Source organism: Macrobrachium rosenbergii, chromosome 17 (assembly GCF_040412425.1).
Source record: "Macrobrachium rosenbergii isolate ZJJX-2024 chromosome 17, ASM4041242v1, whole genome shotgun sequence".
Classification (NCBI taxonomy): Eukaryota; Metazoa; Arthropoda; class Malacostraca; order Decapoda; family Palaemonidae; genus Macrobrachium; species Macrobrachium rosenbergii.
In genome coordinates this window covers 26,114,463-26,120,764 of record NC_089757.1, presented here as the reverse complement: position 1 = coordinate 26,120,764, position 6,302 = coordinate 26,114,463, and positions in this window count along the sequence as shown.

Here is a 6,302-nt window from a genome sequence, read left to right as displayed (position 1 = left end):
AGAAATGATAAAAGCCTGGCAGTTACCTTGGGATCACTTGTGACACACACACAAAATGCTCCAAAAACAATCAGAAACTGTGCATGCGAGCGAGGAAGAGAGAGATAGAGAGGGAGAGGTCCTCATATATTTTGTGAAACCGCAACTTTACCAAATGTATTGACGCCACAGTCAATCATGAGAAATCATGTCCGTCCCGTGGAGGGAAAATCGAGATTCTATGGTGTGCGTAACCACTGCAACTACATCCTTTACTGACAATGTTTTTTACCCATCCGGTAAGATCTGATAGTTTAGCCTTGGGGATTCTTTAATATTTTTTTTTATTTTATCAATTTTGAGCTGCCTCCTTGTTTAGTGACACTAGTTTATATAAACTCATATGCACACACTTGATGGCCGTGTGGTTTAAGGCGTCACTGTAGTCCTGAGTTCTTGTTCTTCCGTGGTTCGAGGCCACGAGACGACAAATTTATTATCAACAAAAAAATTCCCCTTCGGATAACATATATGAAAATATATTATTTCCGAGATAGAGCGAATTGGTTATTAAAGGACATTTGTAGCTTAATGCTTGTGTATGAATCACGGTGCTGTGATAAAATTCATTCATGTATATATATATATATATATATATATATATATATATATATATATATATATATATATATATATATATATATATATATATATATACATATATATGTTTGTGTGTGTATTTATAAATTACTTGTCATGCTTATGTATAGGTTCATGCATCAAGCACCCTTTCCGTGCTTGTTTTAATGTTCCCTGTATTAAAGAACGTGCAATCAAACCCACCAGACTAACGTAAACGCTTGGAATTGAAAAACAGATTTCAATAGTTTCTTTCCAGTAGACCAAGGTTGTTTGCAAGAATGTTTCGAAATGGAGAAAGGGAATGACTGCGATTAAGACAATTTTGAACAAAAAATTGCTATTGGTGATTGATCACTGAAATAGAAAGATAGTAAGAAAATAATAGTGTTAATCCATAACAAGAACAAAGGAAAAATAAGAAGAGATTTTGATGCTTTGAAGTAAATATTAATGAAACGCCGGTCATTTCATTCAAAACAAGTAAAAAATGCGCCGAAGTTTCTTCGGCGCAATCGAGTTTTCTGTACAGCCGCTACCGCATATAATCAAGGCCACCGAAAATAGATATCTATTTTTCGGTGGTCTCGGTATAATGCTGTATGAGCCGCTGCCCTTGGAAGTTTAACCTAGGGCCGATGGTGGCCTATCCTATATCGTTGCCAGAAGCACGATTATGGTTAACTTTAACCTTAAATAAAATAAAAAATAAAGAGGCTAGAGGGCTGCAATTTGATATGCTTGGTGATTGGAGGAAGGATGATCAGCATACCAATTTGCAGCCCTCTAGCCTCAGTAGTTTTTAAGATCTGTGGGCGAACAGAGTAAAGTGCGGACGGACAGACAAAGCCGGCACAGTAGTTTTCTTTTACAGAAAACTAAAAACCACTCTAAGTATTGCAGAGTTAAAGTCAAAGAAGATTCCATCACTATTTGCTTATAGTTCAAGGAGAAAACAGTGTAACCTTGATCCAGTTATCGGAGAAGTGTGACGGTGTGAGACTTTGTTTGTTAATGAAATAACATATCTGAAAAGACCAAAACCTTTCAATTATTCAGCGAATTGTTGGAAAGCGTAAGTAAATAGAAGAGAGACCTTATGACTAACTAAATTTGCTAATTCAGGCAAGAATAAGGAAATAGCCAACGTCAGATTTAGTTAAAGGATTAAAAAATGATATCCTTTGCTGTTCACTGTGTTTCTCAAACCCTGTATTGCAGAAAATTACAATGCCTGAGTTCATGGGTAATTATTATTATTATTATTATTATTATTATTATTATTATTATTATTATTATTATTATTGAGAAATTGTTTAACCAGTTCAGAGTTAACATAACGTTCATAGTGCTGGCCTCATAGGTAATTAAGTTCATTATCCTTAAAGACAAAAGTTTGATCACTGTAAAGTACATGAATTATTTGTGGGTCATATATATATATAATAAATATATATATATATATATATATATATATATATATATATATATATATATATATATATATATATATATATATATATATATATATATATATATATATATATATACTCATATGTAAGTGTCTGTGTGTATACACACATTTTATCATAACCACAAAGAAAAATAAAAAACCTTTTTTTTTGTTTACCTGGTTATGAGAGATATGAATCGCCTTCCATAGTAATTATATATATACAGTATATATATATATATATATATATATATATATATATATATATATATATATATATATATATATACATATACATATACTGTATATTGATTCTTTCATTAATAGTTTCACAGATATCACACCTACACGTAACAGATATAGGAGTAACAGATAACCAGACAACCTACAGAATTAGGCTCCTTATACATCATTTGGTATAGGAGGGTGAACTAGTACAAATCATTATTGTTGCTTTGTCCCTTTTTTCCCCCTCATACCATGCATATTACCACTAGTAAACGCACTAGCCGTACTCATAAAACTTTTTTAGAATTTTATGACGTATGTTTTTCAAACTAAAAAGTTTGATCACCAACGGAAAATCCTGTATCACTCAAGATACTTTCTTCTTCTTCTTCTTCTTCTCAAGATACACTCGAAGACAATTACGCCATTGAAACAAGCTATTTTCGGCCAATGGTCGAATGACTTGCCAACAGAGCAAGAGATTAGGAGGGACAGAGGAGCCTAGTTCCTCTGACGTCATGTTTTCAGGTGCGCAAAAATGATGCGCGTCGTGATTTAAGTAGCATGAGTTAGTTACTTAGTTTCCACTTGCCAGGTAGGATTGAGAGGAGGGCAAAGAATTCTGGAGCTGTAGAATGGATGTTCTGAGAAAGGGAAGAATTCCTAGAATGCCTAAGATTTGGACAAATCACACATAATTAACTTATTTACAAGTAGAATACGATTAATTCATTAACTAAGCAGGCAGCCATTTCATTTACGGGACCCATTGCATCTTTGATCGCTATAGAACTAAGAGTGAAAATTATATAATATATATATATATATATATATATATATATATATATATATATATATATATATATATATATATATATATATATATATATATATATATATAACGAACGTGTTCTGTGTGCTTGCATATGCTCTGTATATTTAATGGAACATGAAGAAAATCTTTTATTTTTATTATTGGTTCAATTGTTTGTTTTAGAAAGAAGCTGGTTGGTTGGTGAGCACTCCATTGTACTTCCAAGCTTTCGTCTAGCATAAATTCTTTGAAACCACGAGTTACCAGTCACACGCATGCAAATGAAATTGTAATGTGCAAGTGTTGCACACCTACAGACATATAAAAACCTTTAAAACCAAATATAAATCTCATAAAGTAAGTATCATCATTACCATGCGCTTGGATTACTCTACTGTACATATCAGTGATGTCAGGTAATACATTCAGTGATGTCAGGGAATGCATTCAGTAAATGAAAAAAAAATAAAAAGAGAATTAGCGGCAGTTGAGAGATCGCATTTATTTTGTTAACATCGGATTTCTATCTAAACTGACTACCATCAATGTTTCTTGAAAAAAAAAGGTCACTTCACTAGAGAAACTCCTAAGGTATAAGTCATGACTCTATTCCAACCTACTATTTCTTTCAAAAAAAGTTACCAATAAAAAAAATCCTAAGACGTAAGTTGTGTGTCGTTTACCATTAATCATTTATCTTCAACGAAGACTTATGGCCAAGAAAATTGCTTCACAGCGCGTACTGATTGTTATCAGCATGCGATGTGGCTATGCGAGACCACTGTAGAACCCCGGTGAGGTACTTTTGTTCTGTTACGCAAAAGAAAAATTCCTTACGTGACGCGTGAAGGTGATTTTCAAGTTCGGACGCCCTGAGAATTTCTCGGAAAGTACTTTTGGAAACAAAGACATGCGGAAGCGACCAAATAACTTATCAGTCATCGTGATTATGGTTCCTGGATTCTCACGGATCATGGTTTGGTGACAGTTGTGATTGAGGGGCCTCCCGTCATCTTTAGGCAATACGTGCAATCACCATAATCATCACTATCATCATCTTCCGTAGGGGGGGTAGTGCCGTCAGTGCACCTCATGCGGTGCACTGTAGGCATTACTTGAGGTTCTTTGCAGCGTCCCTTTGGTCCCTAGCTGCAATCTCTTTCATTCCTTTTACTGTACCTCTACTCTCTTTTTTTCCTCCATCTTCGTAGTGCATCTACGAGGTTTTCCTCCTGTACTTTCTGACCTTTTTATTGTCAGTTTTCCTTTCAGCGCTGAATGACCTCATAGGTCCCAACGCTTGGCCTAAATTTTATATTCTCTGCCATCATCATAATTATGATCACCATTATTATTATTGAAAATAAGTAAACAACGTAAACATTCATATGAAAAGTTTTTAACAAACTTGAATCTGCAGTACGTAATGAACCTCTCAAGCAAGTTTTTTTTTTATTTCTTGGTCTATAGTTTCAAAGAAAGACATCTTTTCATGAGCCCGCCCTATTTTTTCTATAAAATTATGAATTTAATCTAAAGTGAATAATGTCATATCTATTCCTGGTCAACACTTGTCCTCTAAAAAGATTATTCGAATATACACACACACACACACACACACACACATATATATATATATATATATATATATATATATATATATATATATATATATATATATATAAGAGGACAAAAGTGTTGAGCAGGGATAGACATGAAATTATTCACTTTAGATTAAATTCATAATTTTATAACAAAAAATAGGCGTACTCATGTAAAAACTCTTTCTTTGAAACTATAAAGCAAAAAAAAAAAAAAACTATTCATATGAATGTTTACGTTTTTGTGAGTACATGAAATTTTGTTTATTCATATATATACATATATATATATATATATATATATATATATACATACATATGTGTATATATAAAAATTATATACATATATATATATATATATATATATATATATATATATATATATATATATATAAACTATTCATACGATGTTTACATATTTTCAGTAATATATATATATGTGTGTATATATATATATATATATATATATATATATATATATATATATATATATATATATATATATATATATATATATATATATATATATCTCACAAAGTGTTCAAGCTTTGATCTTTTAGGATAATGACTTTAACTCTGCAGTCTGATAAAATATTTGCAGCTGTCTAAAATACTGGGTTTCGCGAACACATTAAACAGCAATGAATAAAACTTTGAATTGTCTCTCTCTGATAAAAGATAGTTATCTCTCCCTGGAAGAGGGCCAGATTGTTCAGGCACTGGAGGATATTGATGATTTGTTAGGGGGGGCTGATGGTAACTAACTTGGTGGTCTGTAGAAGATATTATCCTAATAACCACGACGAAGCTGGTAATTCTCGTCTTTATAACACTCCTGGAATATTATTTTCAAATTATGTTTGGATTTCTAGTGTTGGGAACAGGAAAAGATATTCTGTCTCTTAAGAGCAAGATGAAGGTATTACATTCTTATTGCAGTTCTGCCAGTTGTTCTTAACATCAGCCGTGGTTTTGGAACTTTTTAAAGAAGAAGACAATACCTTCAAAGTTTGTCGTCAAATTTCTGTTGTCTTTGGTATCCTTCAACTATTTTTGTTTCCCATTCGTGTTTTTCACCATCGCCCTCAACGGCGTATGACGCAAAGGACCTGTGTGAAATTCTAAAACTCGCCTTTCCTGTGTTTTATCTTTCACAAATCACCCCTCATCTCCAACCTCCCAGCTCATAAGTAAGTCTGGGCCTTCCAACTTTTCTGGTGTCCACAGAAACTCGGCTGACATTGTCATATACTATTCTCCCCGGGGTAGTGCAAAGGACATGTCCAAACCATTTTCATCTCCCTTTCATCATTTTCTACATATGGAGCTTCGGTAATTATTCTTATGGCATCATTTCAAACTCTGCCTTACCATGTGACTTCTAATATTCATCTGGAAGCTTTATTCTCATATTGACGAAATCTTTTAGATGAAGTTTCATTGTCATGTTATTTTTACAATGAACATTACTATTTGCGTGCAGGTATGGAATATGTGAACATCATTTGTGATATTCTTATAATAAGAATACTGCTATTTTTTTTATTTGTAGATTATCTGATTGTATTCTTTGTTTAAGCACCGTGTG